This window comes from Stegodyphus dumicola, chromosome 7 (genome assembly GCF_044657685.1).
Source record: "Stegodyphus dumicola isolate Sdum_Otavi_A_Nest chromosome 7, ASM4465768v1".
Lineage (NCBI taxonomy): Eukaryota > Metazoa > Arthropoda > Arachnida > Araneae > Eresidae > Stegodyphus > Stegodyphus dumicola.
Genome location: NC_140774.1, coordinates 139,995,349 through 140,020,454, shown reverse-complemented (window position 1 = coordinate 140,020,454; position 25,106 = coordinate 139,995,349). Strand labels below are relative to the sequence as shown.

General features: G+C 30.9%; 1 protein-coding gene and 1 long non-coding RNA gene across 4 annotated transcripts in view; one reads left to right on the top strand and one right to left on the bottom strand.

Annotated features, from left to right (window-relative positions):
* Nucleotides 1-25,106, top strand: part of LOC118194950 (RYamide receptor-like) — a 474,599-nt gene that overhangs the window by 37,706 nt on the left and 411,787 nt on the right. The gene's annotated exons all lie outside the window — the stretch shown is intronic.
* The window catches only part of LOC118194951 (uncharacterized), a 97,169-nt gene continuing 82,776 nt past the window's right edge, over nt 10,714-25,106 (bottom strand). For both annotated transcript variants that reach the window (XR_004759179.2, XR_004759180.2), the window contains exon 3: nt 10,714-11,111. This is a non-coding gene — a long non-coding RNA (uncharacterized LOC118194951). The remainder of the gene's footprint in view (nt 11,112-25,106) is intronic.

Genomic DNA, 25,106 nt, shown 5'->3' with positions numbered 1-25,106 from the left:
TCTTTTCTTCCCAAGGGGCGCCTTTATAAAAATAATGAAGGAGAAGCTTGGAATTGTTTCACTCTTCCTGAATAAATCGCAGCTTTTTTCTTGTTTCTTATTTTTTTATATTCTATTCTGTGTCTGTTTTCGAACGATTTAAAGAGCACAGTTAAATTATGGTGATTTAAAATGAGCAATTTCAAAGAGTCTTATATTAGAATTACTTATATTAGCATGGATTTGCAAATATAAAATCTTTTGTTTATAAAAGATTCATATAAAATATTTAGCTCCGAATTAATGATACTTCTGCTATATGATGAGGGTTTTAAAACTATAATAAAAGTTTTTGGCTGTTACGAGTGAAACTGGACAGTTATAAATCAAAAATTTCAAAAATATCAATATAGTATCTTTTCAAAAATAGCATTTTGAGTTGTAATGTTAATGTATACAGTGCGTAAAGTACGTTACAAAAATACTGATCATATATGAACAAAGGGGTACGGTATATGCAAAATAAAGGAATAAGCAAATTTGTAATTTGTGAGATATAAAAAAAATAATCAAAATATTTATTTATAATTTTAAAACAAATTGAGCGGTTAATATGTTAAGTGTTTTAAAGACTAAATTTTTAAAAGAAACAAAAGTTTTAATCGATATCTTGCATCATCACAAATTCCATAAATTGCATCAAGTTCGTCTTTGTTTTGCTGCTAAATGTATTTTGAATATTTCGCTACTGAAAATAAAGCTCTAGGAGTTTAGCAAGCCTCTTGTAGTACAACTTTAATCAGTCACAGGCCCATGTAATGATTAGCATTGCTGATATTGGCGATTAACTGTTATCTGTACTAGATGGACTTCGTTGTTAACAGTATATGGCATGATGATACTGATGTTAAAAATAATGATAATCCTTTTCCACAATTACACGATTAGTATAATTTGTAATATTATCGTAAATATGTCATCTATTAGTAAAGTGTTGTTTGGAAATAGTTTATGAGGTAACACATGATGATTTCTAGATATAGTTCGTAGATGTGATTAGGAGCAATTTTAACAAATCTCTTAAAGTATGTACTTCAATCTCTAAACTTAGATGAATCTTAAGATTTCCAAGATTGCTATAACAATTAATGAATAAAAAATGAAGATGTGTTATAAATTTTAGGTTTAGACAACAGTTCTAACCTTAAAATTTTAATGATTCAAAATGTATCACTAGTTATTATCCATTACTAAGATCGAAGTTTCATGTTTGACTAGGCTTTCAGTCGCATTTGACGCATGCTGAATTTACGAACATAACACTCAACATCGGCGACATAGGTTATTTTTATTTTGATAATGCAATAAATTTTTACTAGCAGGTAAAAATGCATGTCATTTTTACTTCTTTGGGCGAAGTAAATGAAGTACTGTAATAACAAAAAATTCCGGGTACCAATTCCCGGGTATTCCGGGTATTTCAAAGAAAATATCCATTTTGAACACTATCGAATTCAATTTAACGATGTTTTTGCTATATCTGTAAGTAAGGACAGAATAAAGGACTCTTTTTCCCCCAAAAGAATTATAAAACTGATTTAAAATGGATTCAGAAGAGACTTTTCCGTGGCATTTGTACGTACGTACGTATGTACGTATGCATCCCGCATAACTCAAAAACGAATAGCGTCAGCACGTTGAAATTTTGCATGTGGGACTACTATAACGTGTAGGTGTGCACATCTAGATATGTACATCCTAACATGTAGATGTTCTATAACCTTCTTTTTGGCTGTAATAGGCCTCATCAAAAATTTATACATATATATTATACATATATACACTCTCTGTTACTCGGCTCCGTGAGCTCATTTTTTTATTCTTGTATGTTGGTAAATTGTGCATTCTTTTCTTTAAAAATTATTGAATTATGTTTTTCTTATCTTCCGGTTAAGGTTTTTACGCCTTTAGTTAATTTGTATGTTATAGTTGTAGAATTATCAATTTAAAAGTTGTTTAAGTGCGGTTAAGCCTAATGTTTTTACCATAGTAGCCATTTTTGTTTACATTTGAAACTTAGCAGGATAGTGGATTTGTTGCCAATCTAGAGAAACTAAACTTCGCAAGAATAAAGATATATTTTTTTTATTATTACGAATTAAAACCTGTTTACTCCATTCTAGAATTATCATGTAGTTATTAAATTAGTCCATATATTGACTCAGCATAGCGTCCACAACAAATTCAGTCAGTTTTTACCCCTTCAGTGTCTTTTTGTCGAGTGGGAACAAAAGCAAACTTTTAGATTTGTGCACGAAAAATCTGCCTTTTTGCCTGCTGGCCGAATTGCTTGTTTTTGCCCAGAAAATCTAATTTTAATTGTACATTTTTTATTGTTTTAACTCTTTGGTGTTTTATGTTTTTCTATACCTTTCAATTTTTAATGAAGATATTTTGAGTTTTTATGTATTCTTACCGCGAAGTGAGAACTCAGTTAATTGAATGAGAAAGATATCTCTAGCGAAATTCGAGGAAATAAGTGTTTTGTATTAGCAGAAAATATTGTCGCTAGTCTGATTCGGACAGATGAGAACGGTTACGAGTAGCACATGTGTATTAGGTAAGCGGGGCTGAATCATCTGAGAAAAACTGTTTCTTTTTATTGTTTGCTTAATTTCTTTTATACATCGTTTTAGATTTATTATAGTACTTGAATATAACATGTGACAACGATTAGACAATTCTTCAGATGATGTAATTTTTGTGCATTCTGAGTTATAAAATGATTAAGATGTAACGCGTCAAGTGAACCTAGCGTCAGAGTGTAACTATGGTATATAAATATAGTGAATTTTTAAGACTACGTTTATCTATTTAGTTTATACTCTATTGACGAAGTAGAATTCAATAAGTTTAAATGAAATGCAGAAAAAATGTGTATAATTTAATATTCCGTACAAGGAAGTCATGTGGTGTACACATCAGATTTTTTTATTTTTCACGCAGGGCTGCCCTTCAAGAATTCGTGACGGAATTTATTGTTAACAGGTATTAGCCGACGTAAATGTGTGTCAATTTTTATGTGTAATCTTACGTAAATGTGCCTTATCTTCATTTAAACTGTAAAATAGTAGGAGCTATTAAAATAGTCTATTAATAAAAGAGACATCTTTACTTAACTTTGGGTAAACAGTTAAGCTATTAATTATGTTTGAGATTTTAAAGAGTGTGAAAAGCAATGCAATAGTTCTCGACGTTTTTCCTGGACTAATAAAAGTTGTTTTTCTTATAGAAAGTCCTGTTAATGATGTGATTGTTCGTACGTTTCTGCTTCATTTCGTGTCGTTAGTCGTCATGTCGTTCGTAGGCAGGCAAGAGAGATTAAAAAATTAACAACGCCTTCGCCGGGAAACGAACCGCGGATCTCTGGAATACGCGCCCAGCGTGCAGACCAGCACATCACGAAGGCATGCCGAGAAGCCGGGAGAAATACCTTATAGCATATACTGAGATAGTATAAAATAGATTTAATTTCTTCAGATTTTGTGCTGAGTTTGAAAATATTTATACTGAAGTTTCAATGATTAAATATAGCCAACTATAATTGATTAAATATAGCCAAACATTTGCATAACTTCACAGACATTATGTTATTGCCAGCTAGGATTTTGTTGAGATCTCCTTAGATAGTTATGTAGGAATGTTGGATTGGAAATGAAACTTTATTTAAACTGCAAAAAATAACAATTATTAAAGATAAGATAATCAACAGTAAATACCTCATGTAGAACACAGACATAAATCGGGATTCTTTTTAATCTGTGTTTTGGCAATCCAACGTCTACAGGCCGAATTAAGCAATGCCTCAGATACGCAAAATTATAGCATAAAAATGTTAAAAAAGTTTATTTTAAGTAGATCTATTTCCAAAAACAAAACTTACAAAAATAATCCAATATTTGAAAAAAAAAAAAAAAAAACATGCAAATATTTTAATCTTAAATTGAAAATAACGTAACTAAATGTAAATTTTAAAAACAACAGAACGGGTAAAAAATTATAGCATAAATCGTAAACATGTGAAAAACGTAAAAATATAATAATAATTTTATAATATGAGTGGATGGAGTCTATAAACAACATGCTTAAAATTTGTTTACTATTTTCCAATTTCTCATTTTGTTGTCTAAAAGTCGCCTAAATTTTTCATTTTGCCGCCTAAAAGTACGTTTAAAATTTCGCATTTTTTAAAAAAAAAAAAAAATGTCTATGTTTTTGATGCTATAGTTTTACCTTTTTGGTCCTGCTTACTTCAGGTTCTCTAGGGGGTTACATTGATAAACACACCGTTTAATTTTGTTGCTATCGAAAGATTATTCTTAAATTAAAAATGTTAACTTTAATTTGTATCTTTGTTTGTTCAGAAATAGGCTGTTTTAATTTATTCAAATCTTTCGTGGCACCAGCCTGCTGATGACGATGTAACGAAAGATTTAAATTTCATTTTGTTTTTTGGCCTATTTTTCTTCCTTAATTCTTCCAGTTTGCCACTTTGCCCATCATCCGCGTTAAGCCCTCATTCGTGTTTACTCGGCTTTTGTAACCACTTTCTGGAAAGAGAAATAGGCAGACTTTTTTATTTTTGAAACTAAATTGATATTTAATTTACGTTCCGACTTTTAACTTCATTTTCATTTTATTATAATCTAGCAGCTGCGACGCAATTTCATCTCACTTCTTTTTTAATTTGTTACTGCTTCAATTATGACTATTATTTAGAGTATATATATATATAATCTAAAGAATAGTCATTATGGTGAAATTTGGCTGTTTTTCTATTTTGGTAGATTTCATTAGATCACCGTTTTTTTCTGGCAACCTTTTCCCACGTTTATAGCTCATTTTAAATTTAGAAGGCTAATGTATAGGACGCAGGTATATCAGCCTTTTTCTACACTATTTTTTGCATTTTGGTCTTAGCAGGACTCTTTTTTTCTAATTATTTTTCCTTTTAACAAAGTTTTTATTCTTTTCGTTAAAAGGGCTCACTCTTAAAGTGATGCATATTTAATACTTGCAGGTTTTGCACTGTTTAATTTGGCTGTACATTTGCCGTTCTAGGCTACGTTATGTAGGTTTTTTCTTTCATCTTTTAGATGATATTAATAATTTTTTGATTGCAAATAATTTTTTTCTTTATTTGTTTATAACTTTGATCTTTTTGTTAAAATTTATATTTTATATACATGCACGTCGGGAAAAGGGGCAAAACAATTGAGACATCGCTATAATAAGATGAATTAAGTTAATTATTTTATAAATGGATCACCGTTTTCAGTCTCATTGGTTTAGTTCGACGAAACGTGCCTATGTCATTAGCTTAATTGGAGATTTCAGGACCTTTTTCCTTGATAAGATCTGTCTTAAATCCCGAAATAAGTGAATTGACCTTTTATTTCTATTTTTTGTATATAATTTCTCTGTATTTAAAATATTTAAAATGTTTAGGTTTTCTGAAGCGCACCAAATTTAATTTAGTAGTATAGGTTTATAAAAACACGTTTGTATTTTCAAAGTACCAATTTTGATTTTGTTGTATAAGTTTTTAAATTATTTTTTAAATTTTGTAGTATTTTCAGTAGTTTTTTTTCGCGTAAAATTTTACTGCTTTCGTTTAGTGTAATTGTTTTTACTTGGTATTATTTTTAAACTTTGGAATCAGCTGCATCAAATGTACTTTAAATCTTTAGCTAATTTTAACTATCCTTTTCATTTCAATCTTATATATATATATATATCTAAATCATTTAACTGATAGGGATATGATAATTTGTTCCTAAACCTCAGAAGGCGGTATAAGTTGAATGACTATCAGTTGGACGATTTGTACAGAGTGTAATTACAAAATTGTATATAAGGTAAAAAATATTTTCAGACTTTTCTTATGCTGTTACTAAAAACATTAGCCTATTTCATACTCTATAGTCTGTCAAATAGCTCGTTGACAATGAAAATTATTTTCTTTTTTTTCTACCTCGTTCCGACACGACAATTAGCCAGAATTTAATTAATTTCCATTCACTAGTTAGCATTCAAAAATCAGTTGGACGATTTGTACAGAGTGTAATTACAAAATTGTATATAATGTAAAAAATATTTTCAGACTTTTCTTATGCTGTTACTAAAAACATTAGCCTATTTCATGCTCTATAGTCTGTCAAATAGCTCGTTGACAGTGAAAATTATTTTCTTTCTTTTTTTCTACCTCGTTCCGACACGACAATTAGCCAGAATTTAATTAATTTCCATTCACTAGTTAGCATTCAAAATTTTAACAAACGTTTTCACTCGCATACGAACTCCGCAGCAAACCTCCCTCCAACATTCCTAGTCCCTCCCACGTCCCAAAAATAGCTTCTCAAAAGTTGTAACAATTCAAAGCAACCCCACTGCCGATAACGGAATTTCGAAATTTCGGACACTGAGTAAAACACAGAAGAAAACACTTTACCGACATTCCACTAGAAAGGACGTAAGTTAAATAATGCATTTTCTGGCCTTTTATGCTTTTATATTTTCATATACATTTCACATTTTACTTTCTTATTATATATATTTCAATTTTTCACCTTTTATTTGATTTGTTTTTTGCAAAGATAACATTGTTATGTTTCTTATTTTTCTCATTTTTATTTCAATTACTTTGAGTTTTATTTCATAATTCCGGTTAAGATTACTACTGCTTATTATGTTTATTTTTAAAAATAGCCTTGAATTAACATGCATAAAAGCGAAGGTGTCGGGGGACATTTACTCAAGTATCTTCTAAATTTCACTACATAAATTGGCTATTCACTCAAAATTTCTAAAGAATCTTGTATTAGCGAAAATGCTTCGTTCAGAATGATACTGATACTCTACATCAAGGATGTCAAACTCGCAGCCCGCGGGCCGCACGCGGCCCACAACAAATATTTTTGCGGCCCGGCCGATATATCGGCAAATAATAATATATAATAATAAAATAACATATCGACGAAGAAAAAAATGAAATGTTTACTGCTAAGTAATTAACAATAATTTATTCAGTGTTGTTAGATTACTCACAGCGAGCTGACACACACACTACTTAAATTACAAATGCGTGTGAGTAGCTTGCGTTCAGCTACCTTCGGCTTTTGGGGGAACGTGCACTCAGAACTTGTACGCATCCCCCGATAGCCGAATGTGGCCGAACTCATGGTCTCAGTTTTCCAATCATAATTTTGTACGATATATTGGTGCATGCATGTGCATGCACTTTGCTTTATTATTAATTATTACTTAATTCATATTGTTACGGATTTCATAGTTATTTATTTATTTAATTTTTTTTATTTAGAATTGTAATTAGATTTGCTTCATGTTGCCTTAGCAACGCAGACGATTTTTGAAAAGACAGCTGCGTTGGAAGGTTAGAAATAGAACAGCGCGTGCAATTAATACCTAATAAATAAATATCTCGTAATTGCTGTTGCCATCCACAAAAATCCAGATATTTATAGATGTTTCCAGTATATTTGAGAAATTAATTATAAAGCTTATAAAAGCCGAGAACAAACAACTCATCTCAGTAGTAGCTGTAGTTCTAGCGAACTGTTTGTTTACTTAATGCTGTGATTGATTTGTAGCGATTTCGCTGTGAGATAAAATTAGTTTCTCTGTTTTGAATTGATTTTTGCTAAACGTTTGACATTTTGTGATATTGTTAGAATATTTTTGAAGAAATATTTCAGCATTTTGATTTATCTCTTGTGGAAAGAATATATTTTTGTCAACTTTTTAACGTTAACCGTGTTTACTCCAGCCCTTTGTATTCAGTATGTCTATATCAAAACCAAGTGGTAGTAAAATTAAACGAAAAATCGCTGACGAACATAGAATATTCCAAGTAAAATGGGAATTAGAATATTTTTGCTGTGAAATAAAAGATAAAATAATCTGCTTGATGTGTTATAATACTATTAATGTACCAAAGTTATATAATATTAAACGTCATTACGAACAACACAAATCGAAATATAACAATTACGAAGGATTAATGAGAGAAGAAAAGTTGAAAGAGCTCAAGTTAGGAGTGAGAAAGCAACAGTCCATGTTTCGTAAAGTATTGCAAGAAAGTGAAGCGGCGGTACATGCAAGCTACGTCTTGTCCGAGTTGATAGCTAAACATTCGAAGCCTTTTACTGACGGTGATTTCATCAAGGAATGCCTAATGAAAGCTGGAGAAATTGTTTGTCCTAGAAATGGGAAGGCTTTTCAATCAATTTCATTGTCTCGAAATACAGTTGCGGAAAGAGTTACTGATTTAGCCGCGAATTTAAGTGATCAAATCAAAGCAAAATCATCTTGTTTCGAAAGTTTCTCCATTGCCTGTGACGAGAGCACGGACATTAGTGGCAAAGCTCAATCAGCAGTGTTTCTTCGTTCTTGTGACAAGAATTTTAACATTTTTGAGGAATTACTGGAACTAATACCGATGCCTGGTACTACCACAGAAGAAGATATATTTACTTGTGTTTTTGGACTTCTGCAGAAATACAATCTACCTTTGGCAAAATTAAATTCTGTAGCTACAGATGGCGCTCCATCAATGACCGGGAAAAACAAGGGCTTCGTAGCATTACTAAGAAAAAAACTTAGTGAAATTCACGTTTCAAACATTCATCATATGCATTGTATTATACATCAATATATACAAGTTCTATGCACGAAAGTAATAAATATGGAGAATGTTTTGTCATATATAAAAAAAGTTATCAATTTTATAAGATCTCGAGGTTTAAATGTGCGTCAATTCACTGCTTTCTTAAGTGAGTTAGATAGTGAATATTCGGGTTTGTCCTACTATACCGAGGTACGTTGGTTATCTTGCTCCAAGACTCTCAAACAAGTCTGGGATTTGAAAGAAAAAATATGTCAGTTTTTAAAAACGAAAAATCAAGACGTAAGTTTGTTTTACGATCCAATATGAATACAAGATTTATCTTTCTTAGTTGATATAACCAAACACTTAACCGATTTAAATTTATCGTTACAAGGAAAAGATCATATCATTACGAACATGTTTGACATAATTAAAGCATTCAAATGTCAACTAGTTCTTTGGGAAAAACAACTTAAAAATGAAGATTTGACACACTTCCCGACGTGCAGCATGAACAAATCAAGTTTAGATGATACTTGTTCGTATCAAAAATACGCAGAAAAAACTGCAAATTTAACAACTGGATTTGAAACGAGGTTTAATGTTTTTAGTTCCCTCGAAGACAAGTTTTTTTTGTTTTCTTCGATTTTCTCAATAAGTATTGACTCCGTACCCAGCCATATGCAAATGGAGGTGATCGAGATTCAATGCAACACAAATTTGAAAGCAAAATTCATTGAAGTGGGCGTGCCTGAATTTTGCAAATATTTATCAGCCAGGTTTGAAAATACTCGAAAATTCGCATATGAAATTATTTCCATGTTTGGTAGCACTTATCGGTGCGAGCAGTTATTTTCAGTCATGAAAGGTAATAAGTCTCCTATTAGAAACCGTATTAATGATGCTCACCTTGGGTCAGCGTTGAAAGTTATCACTGCAAACAAAATTTCTTTCGAAATAGGAAAGATAATAGCAGAGAAGAGATGTCAAGTATCAGGACGTAAACATTAAATTTTTCTTGTTTTTTTCTATATAAATATATGTATATATATGTTTATTATTGTATTATTCGAAATAAATCTACGTTTCTATGAATATTGATTTTTTTTTTTTTTTTTTTTTTTTGCGGCCCGCCTAAATTTAAACCTTGTTTGTTTGGCTTAAGTGTTACTATGAGTTTGACATCCCTGCTCTACATTGATACTCTACTTTGGCTATAATCCCATCATTTCTCGGAACTACAATACTGGCCTAAAATAATTTGCCAGTCTGGCATCATCATTCTTACTTGTTTAAAAGACGAAACACCTTCGCATTAATTAGATATTGTTCATCGAACGGGAGTTGGTTTGTTCCCCTCTAAAAATCAACTAATTTCCGATCAATAGCGATAATTATTTGTTTTTCTTTCTTTTTTAAAGTATGAAATTTTGTAAATCATGATTAAAATTCAAGTACCTTTAACAAGTTTTTTCATGATTTACTTTCAAATTACTTTAAAACATAATTTTCGGAAATTAAACTTCCTACATGTGAGTTCCCTCTTTCTGATATATTCTACTAAATTTATATTAGGAGATAATATAATCAATATTTTAGTAAATAAATTATTATTATCTTACTTTGCAGCTATTGCGCAAGTATTAGAACAACTTGTTTTCAAATTCAATAAAATTTAAAATCATTCAATATATATATGTGTGTGTGTGTATTTTGTGTAAGTTTGTAATATGCTTCAAAATTACTTTTTTTAAATTTATTTTTAACACTGTTTATTTGAAAATCTATTACAATAATATTCAATTGTATTTTTTACTATGTTTTTCTGTAAATTTACTTCTTATTTTTGAAATCTATAATTATTTCCTCCTCTCCCTGGCTAAAATTATGAGATTTTTTCTTTCGGTTAAATTATTTTTTCTATTTACCTTAAGAGCTTAATACTTTATAAATATTTATCTAAACATAATAAACAATGATAATAATAACGCAAAGAAAAAAATTTGATTTATATTTATTTTCTATCTGAAGTCTAAAATTTAAACCTAAGTTTAAGTCGAAGAAGTTTCTTTTAGTTTCACAATCAAACCTCTTGACACTTCAATCCGAAATTTTCGAAGTGACATTTATTTCAAATAATTGCATTCTGTAGAATTAACCAGTGAATAACTTACTTAAACTAAAAATAAGTAAATGTTACTGAAACTTTTCACGTTTGTGTGGAAAACTTTCAAGAGGAGTCAGACTTGAGAATATTTAATGATAACTCTCATTCTTTTATTTATTAAACTTTACTTCTACACATACAGAATAAAACATATTTGCGTGAAAATAATTAGAAACTTCTGCATTCTTGGAAATAAATTGCCAGAAAATGTTTTCATCTCAGATTGTAGACGCTAATTGATGAATCCAGTTCTTTTCCCAAACACTCATTCACTTCCAACTGCACAAAAAAAAAAAAAAAAAAAAAAAAAAATAGTTGACATATATAAATGTATTCTCAAACAAAGTGATTATTCTTATTGCACAAAATTCGTAACTAAGGGTATTTATCTTTTGACAAGTACGAATAAAAGTTAATCAAACTTGTATCTGCAAATCCTTGAATAACATATGTATCACGTTAAATTATTTAGATTCATTTGTAGGGTTTCTCGAGCATTATTCATATTCGTTTTAATGGTCATGGAAATGATATAAAATTGGACTACAAATCATTAAAAAATCAATACATATTCTTCCCATTCTTTTCGTAATTTTTGTTGTTTATATTAGATATTTTTTAGCTTTGTCATTTGAAACAATAAGACAGGATTTAATATGTAGGACATCTACGAAATACTTTGACTCAAGTTGTCTTCCGCATAGTTGTAATTCATAGCTGTAATCCAATCAGCAAATGGTTTAATACAAACATACATGTCAGTGATAAGCGTATTCTTTCCTTGCAGCTCTTTACTGAGAATATTGAAATATCTGGTTCAGTCAACATTATAAAAAGTTATCTAGGTACAATTTATAAAATTCTAGCTAAATTGTTTGTTAGAATACTTGAAACGTGTATAGCGACTAATCGTTTACTATCGACGCTTACTATCGTGTAGCGACTAATCGATAATTGTTTAAATTAACCTTTTATTCGACTCAAGGATGTTTAAAATTGGCCCCTCTTGGGCTTAGAGAAAGCCTCCATTTGGGCTTTAACTTGGGATAGAAAATAAGAAACTAAATTAATGCTATCTAAAAGCTAGCTGTAGCTGAACAGAAATAACTAACAGAGTTGGGACTTGTTTAAAGATCACCGAAGAATATGAGAAGACACGTAACAATACTGTTGCGTTCTGCGGGTTCGTGGATTTGGAGTGATTAACAACAACACTTGATGAAGAATGAAAACACAATTTACTAGCCAGTATTTCTCAGAACAGCTCCAAAAACACGTTTGCAGTCGTCAAAAAACTACGACAAATACGCTGAAACAATCAGCAACATAGCCTTAAAGCTATCAGGATATAACGGTGAAGGCAGCTTCACGGCAAAGCACTCGAGTACAGCTCCCGACTCGGTTCGGTCGTTCTCGGAACTCGACGTACTCTCGACTATACAACTCGCGATGCATTCGACGAAACATTCGATAGCCTCAGCGATGTACCAGCTCGCGATACATTGACGATACTCGATGATAGACTGCTACTCCGCGAACAGGCAGGGTATATGACAAATGTAAGTAATCATGGATAAATTACAAGTAATAATCTCAGTATTATTTCTTTAAAAGAAACATGCATTCTTATAAGAATATTTATTAATATTATAATACCTAATAAGATATCTTCATTTTGAATTCCCTGTAACTTGAATCTCCCCTTTTCTTCTTGTTACTCTGATGCTCGTAAGGCCTCAAATCATCCAGAAATAATTAGAGAAGGTGAAAATGCATCTGACTCAACAAAATCTTAGTTTGAATGTCATTTTGTCTTTGGTTTGCTGTGATGGGTGTCGGTTCTTGTATTAGACTGGCATAAAGTTCATCAGTTAGAAAAGAAAGGTTAAGCGTGACCTTCGCAAGTAGTTTGACGGGTTTGTCTTTGTTAGTAAGATCCCAACAATTAGTACGTAGACGAATTAATTTTAAAATTTAGGTGAGTTTGTTCTCTGAATGAACTGAGAATGGGGAAATTTACGCGAAAATTTTTAAAAGGTTTCAGAAGTTGGCACTAAAGAAACTAAAAATAAAATACGCCAAAGGAGTAGGTAACCCCCCCCCCAAAAAAAAAAAAAAAAAAAAACACAGTAATCCTTCAGAATATATGATCTCAAAGTAGAGCAAAAATAAAACCTTTAAATAATACGATTATACGCACTTCATAAAATTAGACTAATTAGAAGAGTTCCTGTTCATACGCCCAGTCGCTTTTCTTTGCTTAAAGCGTTGCTTAAAGCGTATTTTAAAATTATTTTTAATCTATTTATGGTTTTAAAATATTTCGATGTGCTAATGCCAAATAAAATCTGCTCATAAACTTCACACAATTTTCCCTTTTAAACTTTTCATAGCTAACATTTATAACTAAGCAGATTAGAAGATAAATTGAGATCAAACGCGAAATTTTGACTTCCATAATCTGAAATCTCATACTCCCTTAAGCTCTGAACTGTTACTTTTATCTCGTTTTGAAACGCTTTCCTCTTGGATTCGCTTTGAGTTCAGCCGTGATAATGCTGGTAGAAGATAAATTTAATATTGCGAGAGTTCAGTCAATACTAGAGATTTCCGAGTAGCCAACAATATCAGTGATTGATTTATCCTAGTATATCTATTCCGAATTTCTCTTCCTTGTGAACAAAGAACTCAATAAGAAAAACTTAGTATGTCCTGCCAAAAAAAAAAAAAAAAAAAAAAAAAAAATAGTTTTTACTGTCAGACCAACAAAGAACAAAATTGTATGAAATAGTTTCGCAGATGCAGATGATTTTTTTCGCATGGTATCCGTATTATCATAAGCTTGATTTAATTTCGTTTAAAATATAATTTAAATACTTTTTTTCACTATATTCAGAGTATTTAAAAAAGGTGCACAAGGCTTATTTTATTAAATATTGATTCTAGGATTATACAGTGATAACTCGACATACGTCATTAGATCCTAGGACATAAACGTATGGACGACCTTTTCCAATAAAAAATTAATGGAAACTAACTAATGTGTTTTTAGAGAAAAAAATCGATTGCTATTATAACACTGCTGAATACCGAAATGCAAATACAATGGGTGAAATATAAACTGTACATAAATAAAGCACTGCACATGATGCTGTACATAAGTATATAAATAATTTCCTGATATTTAAGTCAAAAGCAACTTTTTAACAGGTTCTAACGTCTCTGATGTTTGTTTGGTATTTGATTTTAACCCGTTCTCAACGTTAGCCGATTTGATAGCCTCTTTGTTTTCCACACTCATGTATACTATCGCACTCGGGGTAATGTAAGCAAAGCCAAGTTCCGGAATGCCATTTTCATGCTTTTCAACAACGTTTACTTACATAGTGATCCTATCAATTTTCTTCTTTCGTTTTTGACTTTCTTTATCAGCTCTCCTAAAACTCTGTTAAAAATAAAATCTAGTTGCAAAAACGCAAATGCGCTTCTGCAGCTGAGGATGATGGTTCGGTAAAATCATCGAAACTAGTCCTGTGAAAATTTGAAAATATAACACTGATTTTTGTTGTTTGACTTCTAAATTAATATTTGTTCGGCGTGTTATTGTATCTTAATTAAATTAAAGTTTATTAGAATACATTTTATTTGCATAAATATGTATATATGCATGTATTTAATATAAATAATGAAACAAAAATATTCACAAGAACGTAATGAAATTTAATGCAAAATTTTAATTTTTTTTTTTTTTTTTTTTTGAAAAACAAAACATCTATTGAGTTCTTTGTAAATAATCTGATGATTTTCTTTGCATTGTCGTTTTTAGCATCAAATTGTTCAATGTCGTCTATTTTGTTATTCATTTCACCATTGAAATGTACGTCTATATAACTGCGTATACTTTTCATGATGTTCCTCCTTTCCGATGATTTGGGAACAGGAGCTGCATTATTCATTTCATTTCGTTGTCGGAATTTGTATCAATGATATTTTTGAGCTTTGAACAAACTCCAAAAGGCCTTTGTCTGCCATAATTGAGGCTGTACGCACATTATCATCATCTACTGCAAAGAATTCTTCTGATAATACAGTAGGACAGTTCAATAATACAGAAACATTCTGAAACATTTTATTAAATGTCGGCTCAGTTTCAATATCCTCCTTCTCCATTTCTTTTGGCGCCAAAGACTCTGACACTTTTGAGAATCGTGGCACGACGAAAACAATTTTCAATCGCCCTTGGAAGTCACTGAATTCCGTTCAGAGTGCAACATACGAAGCGACAGAGACAGGCAGAGTGCAACATATGAACGAAACTTACTGATTTGTACTCATACTGCGATGCACTCGTCACCGATTTCAAAAGCCAACTGATAAGAGATGAGAAGTTTGTGTGGAGTTTGTAGGGGTGGAGGATGAAAGTAGCTTAATATAAACAAAACTGGCTCGTGTCACAGAGGTTACTTCAAAACCGAGTTAGCCTACTTTCTACAAAACCTGTGAAACCACCCCTCTTTCATTTCACATCCTTGTTAAATCTCGCTTGCGAGGCCGGTGTTTTTTGTATTATGTTTATTTCCAGAAAGGACATCTTCGATTTTTGATTCGTGTTATTCGAAGCGATTTTTGTTTCGTGTTAAGAGCAACAAAATGCATGAAAATACATAGTAGTTTGTCGGAACCGTTATATTATTTCATGATAATCAATATTTCGTCTTAAGCGTTTTCGCGTTAAACGTATTTCACTGTATATCTATTTCCAATCCATACAGAAACGGCAGGATCGTTGGAGCTTGTGTGTGTTTTGGTGGATTTTACTTCATAGATGATGAGTTGTTTTATATTTCAAACAAGACTACTCTACAAATACCTTCTGTGAATTCTTTAAATACAGAAGTAAATAAATGCCTAGGTAATGTTACGGTTTGACTCACTTCTCTACTCCTGAACGACAACGCAATTAGCAGAAGCCCCTTTTTTAAATGCCGATAAGTGGCAAGAGAGTAAAATAGAAATATCTTTCGATTTGTTTTAATGCAGCTTGAATGCTGATGATGAGATTTTAGATTTTAGATTATAAGGATTTTAAGTTTTACTAACGTTTATTTTATTTTAAACTTTGGTTTCATCTCTTATTTTCCATTTACGGCCAGAAAAGGCGCGAGTAGGATTTTTGTGCTAATGAGTTTGAAATATAAAAGGTATTTAAGAAATGGAAGGAGCCAGGAGCTTCTAGCCAGGAGAGAGAAAGAGCTTTACTGCTGCTCCTGCTGCGCGCGTGCCTTTCAGTCAGTTCGTGTCTGCTTTTAGGCCAGAACTTATGCTGATATATGAGGTGCTGATATAAGAGGTTATTGTAGTATTTGCATCTGATATAAGAGGCTGATATAAAAGGCGTATTGTAGTATTTGCAACTAGCTCGCTACATACGCAGTGTCCAAAGGCCAATCTTCGCGTTAATAGTCTCTGTGAAGCATTTAAGTTTATTTCTTATTTAGTTAAGTTCGTTATTAATTGAGTATTTCTTTCTTTTTACGTTTTAGACCAAAAGCGTTGATCTCTATATCCCGAAGTGCGGGAGCACCTATACGCTGTGTGAAATAAAGGGTAAAATTAACCCTTCTTAACTTATTTGTCTATTCCACGCACACACGAACATAGATTGAGTAAGCTCCCTATTTCCACTCAGGATTCCTGCTGATGTTTCCCAAGTCAATTAGAAGGAACAGCAGTCCTGACAAGATTAGACTTTTTTAATATACCAATAAAATTTCTTTAAAACTATATTGAGTGTTGATTTTTGATACGATCACCACCTAACCACTAAATACAGAATTTTAGATGCAGCATTTAGATTCATCGTAGAAGTTTGTAGATATTCTGTGCCATTATTGTCCAATCATCATAATCAATATTTATAAAGCTTTTGTAAAGCACAATTTAAATTTCTGAAAGAATTTCATAGCAGATCCAAGGAGAAACACATAAAAATAAATTTATATTAACTCCTATTCGAAATATTATCATATCTGAAACGAACGTTTATTTTGTGAAATTTAGTCTCACCAATGCAGTTGAGATGAAAAATAAACGTTCCAATAACAAGCCTGCATTAAAATTTCAACATAGCATTTCTTTAAGAGGACATACATCAGCCGACATTACAAATTGTGATGTCGGCAAATGCATATCCTCCTAATGAATTTTAAATGAATGCAGAAGCGCAAAAAGTGTCTCAAGAATGTAGTTTCTTTTCGTTGTTAATTTATGTCATACTAATAAGCCAACACGCTTCGTAACTAGTTAAGAAGAAGTTTTAGACATTTATCAAAAAGTTACATTCACGCAATGAAATACAAAGATTTATAGCAAACGGGATTACCTGATGCGTTTGGTCTTATTACACCTAACGGGAAAGTAATTTAGAAAATGTGCAGACTTGTATTTGTCTGCGGTTACTTTATGCTTTGCTGTTACGAATAAAAATGAGAGACGCAATTAATATTCATATCTCGTAGAGTGTCTTCGTATTAGCGGCTTAGTTTCTTTTCTGCAGGATAATAACCTAATAGAGAAAGCTTACAGTTAGAGTGATTAAACGAAAGCTAGGAACTTTGTTTACGGTAATAAATTTATGCTTCTGGTAATTCATTTAGGAAGACCGAAATCTTTGAAACCACCTTAAACTAGAAGAAAGAAAAAGTCTCTTGAATGATTTTAATTTTAAATGTATTTTAGTACTGTTAAATGGAAAGGTTTGTGAAATGACTGAGTATAATAAAGGAGTACGCAGCGAAGTTCCCTAGAAAAATACTGGCGTGTTAAGAAGCGTATAAAAAGCTAAAGGGTTGATATATAGGATTAATAGCTGAAAAGAGATTAAAACTCTGTCATAAAGAGCGAGAACACTACACTTGCAGAATTTCGCTAAAGCTGTATATAAGCTCTATATATGTAGTTTAGTTACCAGAACTCTTGTATATGTTATATAAAACGCTGATACGAATTTGGTATATATGTAAACAATTTTAGTGCAATTATATGAAAAAAATGTAATACCTTTTGCATGATATAACACGAAATGCTTGATAAAAAGCTCTACTGGAAAAATAAGATTACAGGGGTAAGTTCATTTAACATGGAGGTAATGGTTATCTGTCTAAATTAGCCAGATATAGCCTAGCTTGCGATAAATCGCCAAAAGACGTCAAATTTAGCGACCATTTCGCGCCATTTTTGCCCTGACTCTGTATAATTGTAACGGATCACGAAATTGATCTCTATATATAACTGTAACTACATCCTGCCCTTATATGTAACCTCGACCGTGCTTGCTTTCCAGTAGTTTCGAGAACTGTAAGGTACTAAAGATTTCTCGGCGACCAGGGGAAAGCTGTATAAGAGCATCAGCTCTCAATTTTTAGTTCAGAGTTGAATTCACAGTGTTAGGAGATCTTCGTGCTTGCTTCGCTCTTTAGATTTGCTTTGCATTGAGTTTGTGTTTAACTTTGTTAGTAATTTGAAGTGGTAATTACTAATTGTGCTCTGGTACACTGAGAACAGCTGTAGGAGTACATTATGGAAAGTTCCAGAACTGTAAAGTGATTCTCTTGTGGAAAAAAATATATCAAGCTATCCTTGGTTCTGTGGGCATCCAATTTATTAAGAACCTGTACGCACGTAACAGTGCTTTAGTTACTTGAACTGCAAGATACACTAGCACATTAAAGGTATCATGGAAGTGCTCAAGCGTCAAGTCCCAACGCCAGATCTCGACTTGTGTCATTCTTGACACCTCATGCCTTGATACCTCTGTAATCAATATCATCTGTGCCTCCGATACAAGGGTTACAGTTTCAAGTCTATTTAAGATGGAATTAAATGGCTATCTGGCTAAATTAGCGAGATATCGCCTAGCTCGCGATGCTTTTGATGACTAATATTAGTCACTAAAACCGATAAACTTCTCTCTATGACATATTGTAAAGCTTTCCTGTAAAACTCCACGCATATTGTTGTAAGAGTGTAAACCGATCCCTGAAAGATATTTAAAGAAGAATGTACAAAGCACTATAAATCTTTCTTTTTGCCTCGCTTTCTTTTCCCTTCTTCCCCATTGTTTTAAATTTCAATAGACTCTCGACGCAGCATTAATTGCTCTATATAGTGCACTAGGGCTGTACCAGTTTTGACTATTAGTACTATTTAGTACTTTAAGGTGAATATATATATGTCATAATAAAAGCACAAAGAAAAGACGGAACACTGTAGATGCGTGATTAGACACATATTGAAGAAGATTTTGGTTGCGTAGTATGCTAGTAATGCTAACTTGGTAATATCTAAAGAACTTGGCAGTCGAGGCAGTTTTAATTCCATTTTTATTTCCAATTGATATTTGTGGCCACAATCATTTGGCACTCTAGTCGTGCCTTTCCACAGAAGATTTACATTTTTGATATTGTTGAGATAGAAAGCAAGCCAGCGAAATTACATCTTAGCACAGTAGAGAGCAAAAGCTGAAATGCGTAGTTATGAAAGATGGAAGCACGGCGAAGAGAAAAGTTTTGGTTTACAATTATTACGACATCAGAGCTGCGCGGGCCATAGAGTGATCTAGAAATGACGCAATGCAGAGAAGTTATTACGATTTTAGAATGGAGATTAAGAATTAATGTTTATATTATAATTCTGATTCATATATTTTTATCTTACCTATTCCCCCCTTCAAAAAGAAAAAGGCGTAGCGACAGAGAAGCCTTTTTAAAGAGAAAGATTTAAAGCACTAGCAAATTTAAAAAAAATAATAAATAAATAAAAAATCATAAAATTTTTGTTCTGTAAAGTATAATTTATAAATATAAATTTTTTTAAATAAATTTTTAATTTTTAGAGTCCTATTGAGTTTTTCAGGATTTCAGTCCAAAAGTCTTTTTGTTTGAGAGTTCACATAATCATAATTCTTCAGGGAAGGTTCTTGTTATTACAGAATACCACAAAATAAAACTTTTACATAATCATTACTTATAATTAAATGTAATGCACATAAATATTTATAACACTTATTTTTATACTGAAAAATTATAATTTAACATCATAAATAATAATATTTGATAAATGTGAGAAAGAGAATATAAAATGAAAACAATCTAAATGTAATTTTGCTAAAGAAAAAGTAAATTTTCTAAGATATGAAATTCAAGCAGGTAAATATCAGCCCAGTAATGCAAATATAGAGGTTATTAAGAAATTGCAACCCCCTAAAATATCAAAGAATTACAAAGATTTTTAGGAAGAATTAATGTTTATATTATAATTCTGATTCATATATTTTTATCTTACATATATATATATATATAAGAATTCTATCATGTATTCCATAAAAATAAGTAAGAACTTGAAGGTAAAATTATAAGTAATAGCTATTACCTAAAATTTAGCTTTCCTTTTTTTCTTATTTTTAAGGGATGTATAACAGAATTTTATTATGCATTCCTTAAAAATACGTTCATGAAAATTTGTAAAAGTCTAATTTACAAAGTCTAATTTATAACGACTAAACGTTATAAATTAGACTTTGTAAATTAGACTAGAAGCTATAGTCAAATATAACGCTATAATCTTTAATCTACATATTTGAAAGCTACAAAAATGCAATATACAAGAAATCTGTTACAAAGCCAAGTTAAAATTCAATTTTACGCAACTTTCGTAGCTTTCGTTAAATTAAAAGTAATTAAATTATTTTGTGCTATATTGATGGAATCGAAATGTTTAAAAAACTAAATGCAACGTAACATTTAAGTTGTTACAGCAAGTACGTTAATGCTGTTTGCCGGTTTAAAAGAGAAATGAGAAGTAATTTTCAATAATCTTTATGCAATGATGGATCATATTTGGACTTAGATGTGTGTGTTAAATAGCTTTTGGAATTCTCTTAATAACAAGCATCAGCTTTTGGTTTGGAAAGATAACTATTTAAAGTAAGATAACTTATAACTATTTCAGAAAACAATTAAGATATTTTACTCACACACCAGATGTGAAAAAATATTTTATTTTAACACACAAATTAATATAAAGTAGTTTTCCTAATTTATTACTCTAACTAGTCTTCTTATAAATTTAATTTGTATCTGAGCTTTGTAAGCAAACACTTAGTCCCATTGTGAGGCAAGAGAAATTTTCTTAAAATAGAGACAAAAGACACATATTAACTTATCACTTATTTGGTAATAATTTCAACTAGAAACGAGCACAACATTTTTACTTCATTCTATGAAGTAAAACACAAAATAGAACTCAAAATTAACTAAATTTATTAATTTGAAACCAATACTCAACAATACCAAAGTAGAGTTATCATTTACCGTATTTCCTTGAGTATTTCCGCATCACTAGCTTTTTAGCGATATGTTTTGAAAGTTTTAAAAGTATTCGCAAAATTGTGCCCTATTTCATTTGTACACTGCGCAAAGGAAAAAAACAGAAAGTTTTAGATCACCCTTTCTACTGGGCCGATTGACGAAATTGAAACTGCGTTTTTCATGTCTCGAAAGTGCGACTTAGATATGTATTAGGTTTAACATTGTTCTGATGTAGGTATTTTGACACAAATCCATATTTCGATTATACGTCTCAAATTATGCCTAGATACTAATTTCTGTAAAATTTGGTGCGACATTTACGCAGAAATTCAAAATTTTTCTTGACGTATTTTTTCAACTTGTGCCAAGAATAATTCACTTGGCGAATTTCTTAATTTATAGCAACCTTTTTTCCTTTCCTTTTTAGTCCAAAGGGATTTGAATCCCGAAGGACTATTAGTTTCGTTTTGGCATTTTGCGTCGGAATCATAAATGTCGGTTCACTTTTCAAACTGTTGCCACAAAATGTTAGAGTCCTGCATTATATTTGAAGAAATTAAATAATGAAAAATCTGTATGAATGTATGTATATTTCTCGTATTGTGATAAAACAACGGTGCATAGAGTCATCGAATTTTGAATAACGTAATCCTCCAACGAATATGAGCATGTGGAAGACCAAATTTGAAATTTGAAATTTGTTTTATGATCGATTTCCTATTTTTTAAAACTTTGACGAATTTTTGATTAACAAACTCAAGGATTTCAAAGCGAGCAATGGCAACGTTGTGCAGAAAAAACATTTTTATCTCCAGCGCGTGAGTCTCTGTATCGGAAATTCTAAATATATGCTCGTTTTAAAACTATTTTGCGATATTGCTGTTGCACTGGATCTTATGGTTGAAGTGCGAGGAACATGATATTTAATAAAGAAAGGTAACACACAAAATGTTAAAAAACGCCCCTTTGGACGTAATTTAAAATCTGAAACATTTCAGATTTTGTTTTTTTTTTTTTTTTTGTTTTGTTTTCATTGTAGAGACCGAGGAAAAAAGTTACTTTCAAATAATTTTAATAAAGTGCGTAAACCACATTTGGCATTATTATCGCTTTTAACATATATGCCAAATTTCAAACGCACTAGTATGTAAATTCAAGTATATCTCAGATAATTTCGAATAAAAAACTCTATTTTTTTGTTGATATTCTTTTGTAGATACATCTACTTTTAGTGGATGGTAAAAATTTTATAATTCAAAAATGTTTTCAAAAATTTATAGAAATTATTTTAAAATGCAAGTTTTTAAAAAAAGTCATAAAAATTGGATGAATTTCATTTGGAATTAACCTAAATTTCGAAATGTGAAAGGAAGAATAAAAAACGTTTAACATAAAAGAGATATTAATAAATACATACCAAATTCAGTTAACATGGAGGAGCTAAAATTTTCACAGCTAATTTTTTAAAAGCTACACGTGCGAGTTTTACAAAACTTGGTAGTCTCGCATAATTTGAGTCGTAGAATCGAAATATGAAAAACAATTGGTATGTTTTTCAGAAAATGTCTGATTTTGTATCAAAATACCTATATTAGAACAAGGCTATATTTAACTCTAATATATTACCTAAATGGCGCTTTTGAGACATGAAAAACGCAATTGGAATTTCGTCAATCGTCCCAGTAGAACTGTCTCTTTTTTTCTTTTGCGCATAGTACATAGGTTTCCATCCTTAGGGCTAGTTTATAGGCAAATTGTATTCCCTTTATTACTTTTATTTTTATTCAACATATTTAATTTTTGTTTGTATTTTAATGTTAGCATGCTAGCATTTCATACATTTTATTTTCTATTGAGCTTGTTATGCATTTATTATTGAAACGCACTTTGTGCAGATTCTCCGTTAAGCTAGATGGACATGATAGTTGTTCTCACACCATGTATTTAGAATGCTCTGCCCCAAAGACGCTATACATTTACAAACATCCATGATTTCTCCAGGATTCGAACCCGGGCCCTTCGGTATCGCAGTAGGCTTCTCTAACCAATATACCGTCTTAACGGCAAAAATTCAAATCATGATAAATTGGGTTTTATTACCATAAACTGTACAACATTAATACGAAGAAGATTATGACTGAAGTGTAATATATAATGTAATTTAAAAGTATTAATTTACTTGCGTCAAGAATAGTCTGATGATCATTGTTGTTTTAATGACTAATCGGATTAAAATTTTAACTTGTTAACATTTTCAGTTTGATTGTTTCTAAATAGCTGCCTCTATTACCCTTTATTATACCTCCATTTTAACATGCTTGTGTATTAACTGCATATTTTTTACAATGAATTTATCCAAGTTTTACAAAAGAAAAAGAAAAATTAGTCGCCAAGAACAGAACCTAATCTTTATTATACTTCTAAAAAAAGAACTTTCTAACGAGCGGAATTCAATTTCACCCTCTAATTTAATGTCCCAAGGTGCTAAGTGCTCATTTGCTGTTAGCAAAAAGGCGAGACTTTAATTCCGTGTAAGTAAGTATTACGTCTTTCTCGTAAGAAAATTACTTAAACAAAGTTTTTGAGTTTTACTTTCTCGCAATATTCGATTACGTACGAATCTTAAGAGAGGACATTTATTAATGTTTATGAAATGAGCTTTGCTAACTTACAGCTTTTATCTGCAGATGGCGCTGCAGCGAGAGAGATCATCTTCCGTAAGCTAATTATGACAAGTTGTCAGTGCTGCAAAATTAAATTAGTTTTAACATACGTTTGATGAAGGAAGCTTATAATTTCATATTATTACATGTAATGAATCTTTTGAAATAATAACTATACGTAAGGTTTCCATGCAGGGAGTATTTATTTTATGTAACATTATGTATTTTCATGTGCGTGTGTTCTGCATGAAAAAATCGCATTGAGAAAATTGTTTTATAGTAACATAGAATCTTTGAATCGGAGTGTATTTAACTGAGTGATTATACCAAATCAGCTATCATATTAAATACGATGTAAAGACATATTTTTAACGAATATATAGTCTTTAAATTTTTAACCAACACCAAATATTCATGTTCAGTCTTTTATGTTACATAATTTTCTTTCTAATATTTTAAAGATATTGTATAAAAATTAATTACTATAAATAGGTTAAATTACAGTAAGGTTAAAATATTCTAAGGTCTGCGGCAAGTAATGAAAACTATACACAGTGCGATAGGTGTTCAATGTAGGTAAAATGACGAAGATTACTTGATACAAGCTAATCAGAGTAAGGCATACCACGATTAAATATAATGATATAAAAATATAAATTTTTATAATTACAAATATAGTAAAATATGTTACACGCTACTTTGTATATTAATATTACAATTTATCTATCTTTTTATACTTATTGATTTCTTCCTCCATCTCAGTGCACCCACTGCAATTTTATTATTATTATTATTATTATTATTATTATTTCCTCTGAAGTAGGGCAAGAATGAAACTCGAAAAGTTTTTATCTTATCCTCATTTAAGGGTTAATATAAATTTAAGTTTTATTACATTTAAAACTTATATGTTATTTGTGAAGATCGTGACTTGTAAAGATCATGACTTGTAAAAATCGTGACTTAAGGAGAACTTGAAATATAAATAATAGGATAAGAACTTGCATTTTACGGTGTGGCAACAAGAAGGAATTCGGAAGATTTTTATATTTTTTGTATAGAGAGTTTAGGATTTTGAGTTTTTTTTAATAGTTGTAAGAGTTTTAACTGTAGCAGTTAAAAGAGTTTAAAATTTTGATAGTTAAGAGCTGCAGCATTTATTTTTTTTTGGTTCTGTTTTAAAATTCAAATAAAAGTATTTTGTTCATTCTGAAAATTTAGCTTTGTTCTTCTTACAAGGTTCA